Genomic DNA, 16,790 nt, shown 5'->3' with positions numbered 1-16,790 from the left:
ATTATTGGGATCGTCTCAAAGCCCTCCAAATGTACTCACTAGAAAGAAGACGAGCGAGCTATAAAATAATATACACGTGGAAAATACTGGAGGGCCAAGTACCAAATCTACACAGTAAAATATCAACGTACTGGAGTGAACGATATGAAAGCAAAATGCAGAATAGAACTAGTTAAGAGTAGGGGTGCCACAGGCACAATCATAGAACATTGTATAAACATCAGAGGTCCATGGTTGTTCAACACCCTCCCAGCGAGCATAAGAAATATTGGCGGAACAACCGTGGACATCTTCAAGAGGAAACCAGATTGTTTCCTCCAAGGAGTGCTGGACCAACTGGGCTGTGGCAAATATGTGGGCCAACAGGCCGCTCCAAGCAACAGCCTAGTGGACCAAACTTTCCCCAAGTCAAGCTTGGCCTCGAGCCGGGCTTGGGGAGTAGAAGAACTCCCAGAAACCAATCAACCAGGAATAAGTGACTTGGGGTTTCATTTCATTATATTTATTGGTTACTATCGTCAATGGTCTCTATGGTTCGTGCTACACGCTTCCAGGATTATATTTGATCCTATACTCCAATTCGTCACAAAACAGAATTATGATTTCAAGTTTCATTCATTAAAAAAAAACAGTAGAAAACCGATTTATACAACAATATAATTCAAATATTATTTAGACAATAATGTAAAAGCAAAATGTGGCTAATTCTTAAAACAACTTTGTACCTCGTGAAGCAATCTTGCAAAGGTTAACAACCTCTCTCCTACTCATGAAAGAGACTTTTGACCACGACTTTACATATATGTATATGTATGTATGTGTGTAATTAACAAATTGTAAACTAGCTTCCCAAGATTGTTAATTATTGAGATAAATGAACGATGGGGTTCAGTTCCTGAGCCCATTATGTGCCTCTGTAACTCTCCACCACCTCCCATTGGATGGGTATGGGGTGCATAATAAATTACTTACTAATTACATTTCTGTTAAGCAAATTCACGGTGTTGTTGGTTATAGTTGAATGCAGTTGATATCATGCAGTGTTCTATCATGATAGCTTTGTAAAAAAAACAAGCTATTTTTACCTTCATGACCTTAGACATTGGCCAATCATTTTGGCAAGAGGTATCATAAGCTACTAAAGGTAGTCATGTATACATAGCTAGACTTATACGAACATTGCAGGAAAACCTCTTATTGGGGATTGAAGTGTGGCACAGGCATCAATATAAATCCTAAGCCAAAACCAATGATATAAATTGGGAATACATATAATATATCATACAAGACGATGTCCGGTGTACTACATTCTTCATAACTCAATACATATTCGGCAAACTCAAAACATGGTTACATACACGCTTAAATTGTACAGTAGAAGATCCTTTCTCCCATATCGTGATTATTGATTTGTCCTCTACCACGTCCAAAGAGACTGGTAGGGTTGAGGGATATATCTGACAGCCAGGAGAGCCATGAGGTTGCCGGCATAACTCTGCGTCAGCACCACCGTCACCAGCCCCCACACCACCAACACAACCCGCTCCCACCACCTGTCACCACCACGCTCAAACACATCTGTAAAGGCAAAATATATGAGTAGTATTTTTTCATGCACATTGTATATGTAGCCTCCACTGTACCTAAACAGAATTTTTTTTATGTATACCTAGCTGTACCAGGCCACGCGTTGCTGTGGCTCAACAACGCATGTGCGTTCCTGAGCCACAGCATCTTTCCTCTGTTTCCCAGTCCTCCCCACCATTCCCCCCTCCAACGTCTCCTCATCTTCCAACAATTCCTCACTCCCCAGTCCCCTCATCCTCCCAACGATTCCCCACTTCCCCATCTCCTCATCCTTTCCACCATCCCCTCGTCCTCCTAACCCCACTCCACCGTCCCTTCGTCCTTCTAACCCAACTCCGCCATCCTCTCATCCTCCCCACCATCCGCCACTTCCCTGTCCCCTTGTCCTTCCCACCATTCTCCATTCCCCTGTCCTCTCGTACCCACCATCCCCAACTCCCCTGTCCCCTAGTTCTCCCCACCACTACCCCCCTCCTTTGTCCCCTCGTCCTCCCCACCATCTCCCATTCCCGTTCCCTCATCATCCCCACCATTCCCCATTCCCTCGTCTGATGGATTCCCAAATGATCTTATGTTCCCATCAGAAAATTGGAAACATCAAATGATCTAATATTCCCATCAATGAAATATAAGAAAAATAGTTAAAAAAACGAAATGAAAAAATGAAAAAATATTCAAATAAACTATAATCTCGAATTGAATGGTATGGTAAACAACACAGCTCAATTCCAATGCAGTGTCACACAAAATAATTAAATCGAAAGGAAAATAATTCAAAATCTATGAAAATTCAATTTGTCAATGCAATCGGAAACATTGAAATGAAATTGTAACATATTTAGTATAGCATGTGTTGCTCTTATGTGCAACAAATGGCTCTGTTTCTTAAAAAAAATGTTTTTACCTGTCACAAGTGTGGCATCTATACTTATACTTACGAAATGAACTGTATGGTAAAAAACACAGCTCAATTCCAACGCAGTGTCACTCAAAATAAATAAATCAAAACGAAAATAAATCGAAATCTATGAAAATTCAATTTATTAATGCAATCAGAAACACTGAAATGGAATTGTAACAAATTTAGTAAGCGTGTGTTGCTATTACATGCAACAGATGGCGCTATTTAAAAAAAAAAAAAAATCCTGTCACAGGTGAAGCATGTATATAGTAGGTATATATAAACAAGCACCTATTCGAATGCAACATTATGTCAAAATTTCAAAGCAATCAGTAAAGAGGTTTCAAAGATTTCCCAACACACATGAAAAACACAGTTTTTCAAAAAGAGCCTGTTTTTCCCGTCACAGACGTGACAACTATACAGTATGTACATAAAAACTCGCTCGGATGCGATTGGAACGTTGTGTGAAAATTTCAGAGCAATTGGAGTAAAACGTTCGGAGATTAGCAATTTTGAACAAACGAACATTTACATTTTTCTTTACATAGACTAGCTGTACCTGGCCACACGTTGTTGTGGCCAGGTACCTTTCCTCCTCCCCTGTCCCTTCCTTCTCCCAACCATTCCCCATTCCACCGTCTTCTTGTCAACCCCACCATCTCCCACTCTCGTGTCCTCTCTTCCTCCCCACCATTTCTCTGTCCCCTTGTCCTCCCCACAATTCTCCATTCCCTTGTATCCTCGTTCCCACCATCACCAACTCGCGTCCCCTGGTCCTCCACATCATTTCCCACTCTCTTATCCAAAGCATTCCCAAATGGTCTGATGTTCCCGTCAGAAAATTGGGAATATCAAATGTTCTGTTGTTACCATCACTGAAAAATAAGAACAGTTAAAAAAAACGAAATGGAAAAGGTGAAAAATAAATAGATAAACTATACTCATGAAATAAATTGTATGGTAAACAACACAGCTCAATTCCACAACCCGTTCTCGCAAATTTAATAAGTCAATATTGACTTATTAAATATGTGCATAGGTGACATACTTAACATAATAGATACCCTTAAAAGATTCATAGAAAACACCGACCTTACCTAACCTTGTTAGTATCTTAAGATAAGTATCTTATTGCTTCATAATTACAATTATTACCTAACCTATAATAGGTATAGGTTAAGTAATAATTGTAATTACGAAGCAATAAGATGCTTATCTTAAGATACTAACAAGGTTAGGTAAGGTCAGTGTTTTCTATGAATCTTTTTAAGGGTATCTATTATGTTTAGTATATCACCTATGCACGTAGTTAATAATTCAATATTGACTTTACGAATTTGCGAGAACGGGTTGCAATTCCAACACAATGCCACACAAAATAATTAAATCAAAATGAAAATAAATCGAAATCTACGAAAATACTATTTATCAAAGCAATTGGAAACATTGAAATGGAATCATAACATATTTAGTATAGCACGTGTTGCTCTTTCATGCAACAGATGGCACTGTTTTTTTTTTAAATACATGGTTTTACCTGTTACAGGTGTGGCGTCTGTAATTATGCTCACGAAATGAACGATATGGTAAACAACACAGCATAATTCCAACACAATGTCACAAAATAATTAAATCAAAATGAAAATAAATTGAAATCTATGAAAATTCAATGCAATCGGAAACATTAAATGGAATCGTAACATAATTAGTATAGCGTGTGTTGCTCCTATATGCAACAGATGGTGCTGTTTAAAAAAAAAAGAAAAAAAGCATAATTTTACCTGTCACAGGTATGGCATCTATATAGTAGGTATATAAAAACAAGGCGTATTCGAATGAAACCTTATGTCAAAATTTCAAAGCAATCGATGAAGACACTTTCAGAGAGTACACCATATGTTGCACTTAAATCCAACAGATGGTGCTGTTTTTTTTAAGTTTTTACCTGTCACAGGTGAAGTATATATATATATATATATATATATATATAGTAGATATATAAAAACACGTGCCTCTGCAAATGCAACGTTGCATAGAAATTTCAAAGCAATCGGTAAAGAGGTTTCGAAGATTTTCTTCACATGAAAAACACAGTTTAAAAAAAAACATGTTTTTTTCCCTGTCACAGACGTGAATTCTATATAGTATGTATATAAAAACCCACTTGGATGAGAATGGAACGTTGTATCAAAATTTCAAAGCAATCAGTGATAACTTTCGGAGATTAGCGATTTTGAACAAACGAACATTCCCGTTTTTATTTAATTAGATTACTATCCTTTGTTTAGAACCGCTCTAAACTATAGGTTATTATGGTTGTATACAATGTCTATCTCCCAAACATAATGATTTCACTATAACATACGATTTCAACAACGCAAATTTTCTAATATAAGAACTTAGTGGAGTATGACGTATTTAGGAATAATTAATTATCCTGGATAATGGAAACAGTCATTATCGTGAAGGACAACTCACCTCCAGAGATTAGCAATAGAAGAGACACCTTATTTAGACCAAATAGTTACATGTGAAAATCCTTCTATATTTGACGAAAATCTTTCTTCATTGTTTCATGAAATATTAAAATTTAACCCATGCACTGATCAATCCTTTATTATAACAACCCCAAGGTGATTATAAAAAAAAATGCTTCTTCTATTTGGTTAAAATCGCTTCCCTGATCATGAATACACAAACAAATAAAATAAACCTTTTGAACCTAGAATACAATTTTGGCTGCACTGAAGAATTGAAGCTGTGGTATGGTCTCTCGTGCAGGAGACTCCCTTAGCTGGTCGCGTGGCCGAGTCATGACCACGAGATGCCCCATTTTTTTTTTTAATTTTTATCAATAACTTTTTGTTGCTTTTCTTGTTGCTGTTTTGCTTATCTTATACCCATGAATGTCATTTACTATTTGTATACAGTAGAACGTGCATAATGTTGCAAGTAGGTATGCTACTCATGTCACTAATATGTCCACCAATTTTTTTATTGGCACATTAACCCTTGTGTTGCTCAGGGCTAATTAGCATTTGTCACCCACAGGCGCATCCCCCCCCCCCCCCGCAAAAAAAATTATTTTAAATTATTTTTTCTTCTAAACCTGTTAATTTGTGTTCTCTGATCATGGGAAAAAAATCGTAAGTGGCATATATTGCCCGCTATAGGGTGGGGAAGTCTGGCATAAAACAGGTGCTAACTCAGCGTACGTCCTAGACGGTGTGTTGCTCCTAGCTGTCAGGCCGGTGTTGCCACAAAGAGATAATTACCTAATTATTTCAATGTCTCTGATTGATTTTCCGTAGTTTTTTTTGCTGTAATATTATTCAACAGTGTGTAGTGTGATATTTTTATATAATAAAATGAGTGAATAATCGCTGTACTCAAAAATATGGTGTATGCATATAGTTGATTTAATTATTATGTTCATCAAACAGTGAACAAATACTTTGTCGGTTATTACACTATATACACAGGTTATATATAAGTATCTGCATGTTTTGTTCACCATAACGAACCATCAAGTTGGTATTATGAGTCAAAAAACAACGAGTGACCGCCACACACCAGCCAGCCACTTGCTGCCACTCACTCCCTCAACATCTCACTCGCCCACATTCTCCTCCCACCATACTGTTTTTGCTTTTATTCACTATATACAGACGTTATATATAAGTATCTACATTCGTGTTCACCATAACGAACCACTAAGTTGGTATGCTGAGTGGCAGTGGCAGTGGCAGCCAGTGGTAGCCCGCCACTGGCTGTCACTCCCTCCCTCCCTCACCTCACCTGACTCGCCACAATTCTCCTCCCATCATACTGATTTTGCTTTTATTTACGGACGTTATATATAAGTATCTGCATGTTTTGTTCACCATAGCGAACAACTAAGCTGGTGTGAGTCCAGACAGTAAAAGGTGGTCACACAGAGTTAGCAGACAATGCTATCTCCCTCCCCACCAAGATTATTCCTCCCACTACAGCGCTAATTATCACAACAATCCTGCTATTATTAGAATTCTGATCATTTTTATCACAGTCAGAGGTCTTCTGTAATAATAACATCGCAAAATAATAGCAAGAACATGGATATTATGACATTTTTAAGCAATGCTGTGGTCACAAGCTGAACAGCAGTGCTGTGAGCTCATGCTGCGTGTCAGGCTTGGTGGTTCACTCAATACTGAGGCCCCTCACACCCGGGAATTTGGTCCACGTTTTTTTTTTAAATGGCGTCTGTTTACAAGAACCCTGATGAAGGTGTGGTGAACCCCGTGTATCCGCGGGTCGTTTAAATCTTGCGTAGTACTCCAATACATCATATAATGGGATGTGCGTTTTATAGCAAGTCACTCAATCCATCATATGATGTGTTGCGCAACTTAAGGATTAATCCTTGTTCAGTTCTCACTCTATAATACATTTTACAGTCATACACTATATTATGTATACAACACAATCAAAACTTCACGAATGTGTGATAATCACTGAAACAGTCATTATTGCACAAGGTAACTGTGCATTCTATGCACCAGGTATGAATACACAATGATTTTCACTTCTCTTTTCTTTGTTTGAGCTTGCAAGCAATGCACTCATGTATACATTTTGCAAGTCTTCGCGTACCCGGTATGTAACAAAGCTTTTGTATTGCAAGGTAATCTTTGCAAGCCAGTCTGCCTGGAGCAGCATCAGGCATTGTTGGCGCAAAAACTATCGTCACACACTGCATTCCTGGGCAAAATTGATAAGTAATTGGGTCAACACAGCACAACTAAAATTACGGATTAGAGGTTTCTTACCTAATTTCACAACATACATGTAAAACTGTTCTGCATAATTACGTCCACAATATTAAAAAGGAATTTCTTTTTACACTTTTGAGTTTTCGCACACACTCGACAGCGCTAACCATAATGTTACATTTATCCACCAATCTCATATTTATATTCTAGTCAACGACACAATTTGGTTTATATAATTTACTCTGTGTTGCAAAGTTCTGTTTGCCACTGCCTACCATTTCACCAATGTCAATCGTTGTCGATATACTCACTTTGTGTCTTCTTTCCAGTACACTGATTAAATTTTGTCACTTTTTCAGTGCTGACAATCACCTACTGAAATACCTCTACAGAGCACTGGCATTTCTGTTCTCTGCTGTTTTACTGTCCCACAGACTCTAGTCTTATGGTCAAGCAGGCACATAGCAAGGGGCTGGTATAGTAATTGTCAGTATTCAAAATGTGCCCCTTGTTCAACTGTAGGTCCATAAGCGTCTTGACCATACTATCTGAAAACCTATGAAGATCATGACTGCGTATGTCTACGTCGGTACCGGAATATAATATTATATCTATCACTATTCTGGCTTCACAGTCACAGATCACAAACAATTTCCACCCAAACCGTTGTGGTATCGTTAGGATATACTGTTTCAAAGCGAGACTTCCCTTGAAAAGAACTCGTGATTCGTCAATCACTACATTCTAGCCCGTTGCAAAGAAATCTCAGAACTTTCCTCTCACTTCACTGAACACTTTATTTAGGAATATATACTTTATACAAGAATATAGACTTTATACAGGAAAGTTACCAGTAACCCCCAAAAGTTATACAGGAATGTTACCAGTTATCTGTAAAATGTCTATAACACCTTACAGTATCATCAAATGTAGTTATTTCCTTAACAAATGTCAAATGTACTACCATGCTGGTTGTGGTAGGCGCCAACACCAGGGTCATTACCATGTGCGCCAACATCACGGCTCCATCTTCTTATAATTAAACTCCGTCGGCCAGGAGATGAAACTCTTCTACATTGTATATGACGATCATGACCAGTTGAAGCGGAGGGCACACTTTCTTTATTGTCCCCATGGCTGGACGCACACTGTCACTGTGTATGGCGACCGGCTGACACAGCAAACCTACACCTAGTAACTCCACCTCCACGAATGCCGCTTCCACTAGGTTTATCTATGCTACTAGTATCATAAGGTCCCAAGGGTTGTTATAGCCGGGGGGAAGGATTGTAGAGATAAGCTCCCGCAGCTTGTAAAGTGCCCCTGATGGCGTTCGTCTCAAATAGCCTCTGACAACCAAGTCCAGCTCCTGGCCTGCACGTGTGGCTTAGCCTCTAGGCCTGGCAGAACTGCTTCTACCAACAGGAGAAGGGGCGAAGGCGGGTCTCTGGCGCCTTAAAACCAGTTGCTTCGGGCAGATGGGACTCGTTAGCCTGGAAAGGCTCATCTAGGGGAAGGAAAACCCCGAATTCAAACCTCTGCTGTCTTGTGGCTAAACACACTCATGGGAAAGACTTCGGGAGTCAACCCTAAGGAAAAATCCGGAGTCGGAGTCCCTAAGGCAGTTTGCAGCTGTTTACAGCTACAATCAGGCAACTCCTGAGACGACACTGGTGCCAAGCGTATCGGCGCCTGCCCTACCCTTGGACCACATAGGTGGCGTGAAGAGGGTGGATCTGCTGCATGGGCAACCGCTGGTCCTCCATAGTTACTGCCCAAGCCTGTGCCCTGGAGAGTACACTCCAGCATCGCCTTGGCGATGGCTCAACACGGGAATTGACAGTTACCGGTGATAAGCCTACCACTCCATTGGCGTAGAGTAAGGCGCCAGGAGTTGCTTCCGTCGGTGGGAGAAATCTTCCGATTTCATAGGACAGCTACCGCCCGCCTCAAGCTGGGCAGCCCCCAGCTAATAAGGTGCTGTCCCGCCACGGTCCGCCTGCTCCACTGAGTGCGTGGGGCTTAGGCCACAGTCCAATAAGCGGATCGTCAACCCATGCACCAGGCAAAAGAAAACAAACACAGAGCCACCCAGCTCTCAAACTGGGAACATGGAATGTAAGGACCATGACACCGGGTCTCTCGGAAGATCTACTGGAAGTGAACGACGCCCGCAAGACAGCTGTGATCAACAATGAACTGCGCAGGCTCCAGATGGACATAGTCGCCCTGCAGGAGACATGTCTCCCCGCAACTGGCAGCATACAGGAGAAGGTCTTTACCTTCTTCTGGCAGGGCAAACCACCAGAAGAGGTAAGGGAGCATGGCGTTGGCTTTACCATCAAGAACAGGTTGTTAGGGTCCATAGTACCGCCTACGGAGGGGTCTGCAAGGATCATCAAACTTCAGCTTCATACAGCAGCAGGAATGGTCAGCCTCATCGATGCCTATGCACCAACACTGACCTCCTCTACTGAAGCGAAGGACAAGTTCTATGATGACCTCGGCCTAACTCTCAGAGACATACCTCAACAAGAGCCAGTCTTCCTCCTGGGAGATTTTAATGCAAGAGTTGGTTTTGATCACAGTTCCTGGTCTTCTAGCCTGGGCCAGTTTGGATTTGGGAAGATGAATGAGAGTGGGCAGCGCCTCCTGGAGTTCTGCTGCCGTCATGATCTCTGCATCACCAATTCCTTCTTCGACACCAAGCCCCAGCATAAGGTTTCCTGGAGACATCCCAGGTCTAAGCATTGGCACCAACTCGACCTGGTGCTTACGGGGCGTAACAATCTGAGAAATGTCAAACTGACCCTCAGCTTCCTGAGCGCAGATTGCGACACTGACCACTCTCTCGTCGTTTGCAGAGTAAAGTTCCAGCCCCAGAAAATCCACAGAGCAAAGAAGGAGGGAAGACCACGCATTAACGTAAACAAGACCCGTGACCTTCACAAGGTGGAGGAATTCACTGCGGCGCTGGTAAATGCCCTTCCTGTACCAGCCTACGATAGTGCAAGTGAAAGGTGGTTACATCTCAGGGGCACTATTTTCAACACTGCCATGTCCACCTTCGATAAGAGGCAGAACAAGTCAGCAGATTGATTCGAGGCCAGTGCAGAGGAACTGTTACCCCTCGTAGAGGAAAAGAGACTAGCTCTCTCATCCTACAAGAACCTGCCCTCAGAAAGGAACCTACAGGCCCTCCGTACTGCCTGCAGTAGGGTTCAACAAACTTCGAGGCGTTGTGCTAACGATTACTGGCTTCGACTCTGTTAAAGCATCCAGACTGCGGCCACTGTCGGCAACATAAGAGGCATGTATGAAGGGATCAAACAGGCAACAGGCCCAACAAGAAACCGGACGGCTCCTCTAAAGTCAGCCACTGGAGAGATCATTAAAGACTGTGATCAACAGATGAATCGCTGGGTGGAACATTACTCCGAACTCTACTCCAGAGAGAACTTGGTCAGCGTAGAGGCTTTGGATGCAACTGAATGCCTGCCCATCATGGAAGAACTTGATCTTGAACCAACTGTGGAAGAAGATGAGAAAGCAGTGGATTCACTTTCCTCAGGGAAGGCCCCAGGAGACGACGGGATTCCGCCTGAAGTTCTCAAGTGTGCTCGTGGAACACTTAAATCTGAGCTTCATGAACTTCTATGCCAGTGCTGGAGGGAGGGCTCGGTGCCACAAGATATGAGAGATGCAAACATCATCACTCTCTACAAAAATAAAGGTGACAGAAGCGATGTAAATAACTATCGCAGCATATCCCTCCTCAGCGTCGTTGGCAAACTCTTCGCTAGGGTCGTTTTGGTCAGGCTTCAGATTCTTGCCGAAAGAGTGTACCCCGAGTCACAGTGTGGTTTCCGAGCAGAGAGGTCGACCACTGACATGGTGTTCTCCCTGAAACAGTTTCAAGAAAAGTGCAGGTAGCAGAGAAAAGCCTTGTACATTGCCTTCATTGACCTTACAGAGGCCTTCGACCTCGTGAGCAGGGACGGACTCTTCAAGATATTGGCCAAAATTGGCTGTCCACTCATCCTACTCAGCATGATACAATCGTTCCACAAGGACATGAAGTGGGCAGTCGTGTACGACGACTCAACTTCTGAACCATTCAACATTAACAGTGGTGTTAAACAGGGGTGTGTTCTTGCTCCAACCCTGTTCGGCATCTTCTTCGCGATCCTCGTCAAGCATGCCTTTGGAACAACCACAGAAGACATCTATCTCCGTACAAGATCTGATGGAAGCCTCTATAATCTATCCAGACTCCGAGCAAAGACAAAAGTACAGATGCGAATCCTCAGGGAGTTACTCTTCGCCGACGACGCAGCGATCACCACACACACAGCAGAAGGCTTGCAGCAGGTACTCAACCGCTTTGCCGCAGCCTGTTCTGCATTCGGCCTGACAATCAGCCTGAAGAAGACACAGGTGATGGGACAAGATGTCAATGAGCTACCCTGTAAATATAGCAGACTATGTGCTGGAGGCAGTTCACGAGTTTGTGTACCTGGGCTCCACAATCTCAGACACCCTTTCCCTGGACACTGAGCTCAACAGGCGTATCGGGAAGGCCACAACAACATTGGCCAGGCTTACAAAGCGCATTTGGGAATATGCCAAACCCGACAGTGCACACCAAGGCACAAGTCTACATGGCATGTGTGGTGAGTACACTTCTCTACGGCTCGGAATCCTGGACCCTGCGCTCTCGCCAGGAGAGACGGCTTAATACCTTTCACATGTGGAACCTGAGACGCATCCTTGACATCACGTGGAAAGACCACGTCACCAACAACACTACTCGAGAGAACTGGAGTCCCTTCAATGTTCACTCTCCTGAAACAGAGACGCTTGCGATGGCTGGGACATGTCACACGCCTGGTCGATGGCCGCATACCATACCAAAGGACCTCTTGTATGGAGAACTGGCATCAGGAAGGAGACCCACCAGAAGACCTCAGTAGTTTCAAAGATGCCTGCGAACGCGACCTCAATCAGATGAACATCGACATCAACACTTGGGAGGCAGCAGCTGAGGACAGATCAGCCTGAAGATGTAAAGTGCAGAAAGGACTCCAGGAATTCGAGGATGAACTGAAGAGGCAGGCGGAGGATAATAGATTTCAGAGGTCTCGACCACTGTCAGACGCACCCGCTTCGGCGTTTATCTGCGCTCGCAGCAGTCCAGACAGTCATTCTCGGGTTGGCCTTCACAGCCACAGCAGGCGCTGCATCCAACTAGACTCCAACAACTAGACACCCAGGGCACAACTCCATAACTCCACGGGATTGACGGATGGCTACTAGTATCATAACCAATGTCACTGAACCCAGAAGAAATCATCTTCCACATATTCACGGTGTTCAGAAATGGCCGTGGCACAGGTGGTGATAAGAAATACTGTGGCAGTGGTGCTGACCTGGGACGCCAAGGCAGGGGTGGTGCAGGATTCATTTGCGTGCAGGATACGCTCACTGTATAGCCCACATCTATGTTCGTATCACTGGTATCCGATCGTTGCGTTAGGTCATTATAGGGTGTTGGGTCATCAATATCAGTAACAGGGTCCTCTTAATACAATGTCATGTATCAAGCTCTCAATCATCTATCGGTGATTAAGAGCTAGAAGTCTGTTTGTCAGGATTATTTACTTGAAACTGAGCTTACCGGTTCCCGTGGGGCACGCTGTGAATTTGTTTCAAAATGGCAGATGCTCAATGGAAGCTTCAGGCATCCATTTGCTGTACAGGTTATTGTATGTGAGTTTTGAATCTTATGATATAGTTTGTATAGTGTTGGGATTAATACTCAAGGAATTCAGTTTAACAAGTAAATTTATTAATGAAAAAAAGTGACATCCTTCACTATTTAATCCCAAACGAGGCAAATGAATTGACAATGCTTACTACATTTGAACAACATGATAAAAGTACCTACTTGAGAATGCAGATCTGAAGTAAATCCATGGGAACCAGTTATTAAGTTTAGATACCCACTTTGGCCTTAAGCCTCCCTACACTTACCTGCCCTATGAGGGCACAGCTTACACTGAATGCTTGTTTCTCACAGCTAAAATGCCCAGGTCCTACCCTTGGCACCACTATGAAGGCCCACACGAGGAGCACCTCACCCTTCACTCTGTTGGTTGCTTGGTAATAAGGGCAGTACAGTTCGCCCCGTCAGTGGATAAGACCTGCTACAAGCCCCACCCCAACCATTTGTCTTTATCAGAAGTTTGAAACATTAGGCCTTTGTATTCTCGGGTGTTCACATGAGAATTGCGGCATCTGGAAACAGTCTACTCACAGCCATAAACCTCTCGAGATTTAATGTACCTTGACTCGGCCTGGCATCAAGGGTTCCTATATAACCCCCAGAAACCGGAGCTGCTCTCACACCCGTCACAGAGCTCGCTTCCATGAGAGAATGATCATCTCAAGTAACACATATACCTAATGGTGACCTGGTGATCTGGGCATCTGGGTCCCGAGGCCTCCCTCTATGTACAGCGTAGCAAATGTCTAGCAAATGAAGCAAAGGCCCAGCCTAAATTTCTTCATACCTGCTTCAGGAGAAAAAGAACAGTTAAATAACAGTTATTGACTCTGAGAATAGGGATAGACAGATTTACTGAGAATGACAAGGAGGTAGTTTATTATTATTATTTTTATTTTCTACCACAGACGTGGCCACACATTTACAATGCTAACCAGCATATATATTTTCCTCTGTCCTCCATGGACAGGGTGAGAGATCTGTTAAACATATAGTTCAGGGATTTATTGAACAATCAACCACAGAAGGTGATTGTAGTGCATTTAAAATGCTAATCAAACCTACAAACATAAATAAATTGATACACAACGTGCGGTGGGGGCCGGTGGCTGTGTGGATAACACGCTGGGCACGTAATCCTGTTGTTCGGGTTCGATTCACGGTGCCGGAGAGAAACAAAAATGAGAAGTGTTTCTTGCACCCCTGATGCCCCTATTACCTAGCAGTAAATAGGTACCTTGGAGTTAGACAGCTGTTATGGGCTGCTTCCTGTGTGTGTATTCACCTAGTAGTATTCACCTAGTTGTGCTTGCGGGGGTTGAGCTCTGCTCTTTCGGCCCGTCTCTCAACCGTCAATCAACTATATCTACTACTACTATTTTTTTCCACACTACACACACATACCCAAGGAAGCAGCCAGTGACAGCTGTCTAACTCCCACGTACCTATTTACTGCTAGGTAACAGGGGCATAGTGTGAAAGAAACTCTGCCCATCGATTCTCGCCGGCGCCCGGGATCGAACCCGGGACCACAGGATCACGTGCCAGCGTGCTGTCCGTTCGGCCGGCAGGCTCTCCCAAATGGACTGTGTGTGTGTGTGTGTGTACTCACCTAGTTGTACTCACCTAGTTGTGCTTGGGGGGTTGAGCTCTGGCTCTTTGGTCCCGCCTCTCAACCGTCAATCAACAGGTGTACAGGTTCCTGAGCCTATTGGGCTCTATCATATCTACACTTGAAACTGTGTATGGAGTCAGCCTCCACCACATTACTTCCTAATGCATTCCATTTGTCAACCACTCTGACACTAAAAAAGTTCTTTCTAATATCTCTGGCTCATTTGGGCACTCAGTTTCCACCTGTGTCCCCTAGTGCGTGTGCCCCTTGTGTTAAATAGCCTGTCTTTATCAAACCTGTCCTTTATCAAACCTTTATCAAAACCCTTGAGAATCTTGAATGTGGTGATCATGTCCCCCCTAACTCTTCTCTCTTCCAACGAAGTGAGGTTTAATTCCCGTAGTCTCTCCTCGTAGCTCATACCTCTCAGCTCGGGTACTAGTATGGTGGCAAACCTTTGAACCTTTTCCAGTTTAGTCTAATGCTTGACTAGATATGGACTCCATGCTGGAGCCGCATACTCCAGGATTGGTCTGACATATGTGGTATATAATGTTCTGAAAGATTCTGTACACAAGTTTCTAAAGTCCGTTCTTATGTTAGCCAACCTGGCATATGCTGCTGATGTTATCCTCTTGATATGAGCTTCAGGGGACAGGTCTGGCGTGATATCAACCCCCAGGTCTTTCTCTCTCTCTTTCTGACTCTTTAAGTATCTCTTCTCCCAAATGATACCTTGTATCTGGTCTCCTGCTTCCTACCCCTATCTTCATTACATTACATTTGCATGGGTTAAACTCTAACAGCTATTTGGTCGATCATTCCTGCAGCTTGTCCAGGTCTTCTTGAAGCCTCAAGCTGTCCTCCTCTGTCTTAATCCTTCTCATAATTTTGGCGTCGTCAGCAAACATTGAGAGGAATGTGTGTGTGTGTGTGTGTGTGTGTGTGTGTATGTGTGTGTGTGTGTGTGTGTGTGTGTGTGTGTGTGTGTGTGTGTGTGTGTGTGTGTGTGTGTGTGTGTGTGTGTGTGTGTGTGTGTGTGTGTGTGTGTGTGTGTGTGTGTGTTTACTAGTTGTGTTTACTAGTTGTGTTTTTGCGGGGGTTGAGCTTTGCTCTTTCGGCCCGCCTCTCAACTGTCAATCAACTGTTTACTAACTACTTTTTTTTTCCACACCACACACACACACACCCCAGGAAGCAGCCCGTGACAGCTGACTAACTCCCAGGTACCTATTTACTGCTAGGTAACAGGGGCACTTAGGGTGAAAGAAACTTTGCCCATTTGTTTCTGCCTCGTGCGGGAATCGAACCCGCGCCACAGAATTACGAGTCCTGCGCGCTATCCACCAGGCTACGAGGCCCCTACATAAATGATCAGATACCACTATCCGAGAGAGACTACTGGGTTCCCACCACCCGTGTGTGTGTGTACTCACCTAATTGTACTCACCTAATTGTGCTTGCGGGGGTTGAGCTCTGGCTCTTTGGTCCCGCCTCTCAACCGTCAATCAACTGGTGTACAGATTCCTGAGCCTATTGGGCTCTATCATATCTACATTTGAAACTGTGTATGGAGTCAGCCTTCACCACATCACTTCCTAATGCATTCCATTTGCTAACTACTCTGACACTGAAAAAATTCTTTCTAACGTCTCTGTGGCTCATTTGGGTACTCAGCTTCCACCTGTGTCCCCTTGTTCGCGTCCCACCAGTGTTGAAAAGTTCATCCTTGTTTACCCGGTCGATTCCCCTGAGGATTTTGTAGGTTGTGATCATGTCCCCCCTTACTCTTCTGTCTTCCAGTGTCGTGAGGTGCATTTCCCGCAGCCTTTCCTCATAACTCATGCCTCTTAGTTCTGGGACTAGTCTAGTAGCATACCTTTGGACTTTTTCCAGCTTCGTCTTGTGCTTGACAAGGTACGGGCTCCATGCTGGGGCCGCATACTCCAGGATTGGTCTTACATATGTGGTGTACAAGATTCTGAATGATTCCTTACACAGGTTCCTGAACGCCGTTCTGATGTTAGCCAGCCTCGCATATGCCGCAGACGTTATTCTCTTTATGTGGGCTTCAGGAGACAGGTTTGGTGTGATATCAACTCCTAGATCTTTCTCTCTGTCTGTTTCATTAAGTACTTCATCTCC

General features: G+C 43.5%; 1 pseudogene; it reads right to left on the bottom strand.

Annotated features, from left to right (window-relative positions):
• Positions 1-1,223: 1,223 nt before the first annotated feature.
• The window catches only part of LOC138358004 (glutamate receptor U1-like), a 133,824-nt pseudogene continuing 118,257 nt past the window's right edge, over positions 1,224-16,790 (bottom strand).

This window comes from Procambarus clarkii, chromosome 7, assembly GCF_040958095.1.
Source record: "Procambarus clarkii isolate CNS0578487 chromosome 7, FALCON_Pclarkii_2.0, whole genome shotgun sequence".
Taxonomy (NCBI): Eukaryota; Metazoa; Arthropoda; class Malacostraca; order Decapoda; family Cambaridae; genus Procambarus; species Procambarus clarkii.
The sequence above is the reverse complement of the archived record's forward strand: the minus strand, read 5'-3'. Positions and strand labels throughout refer to the sequence as shown.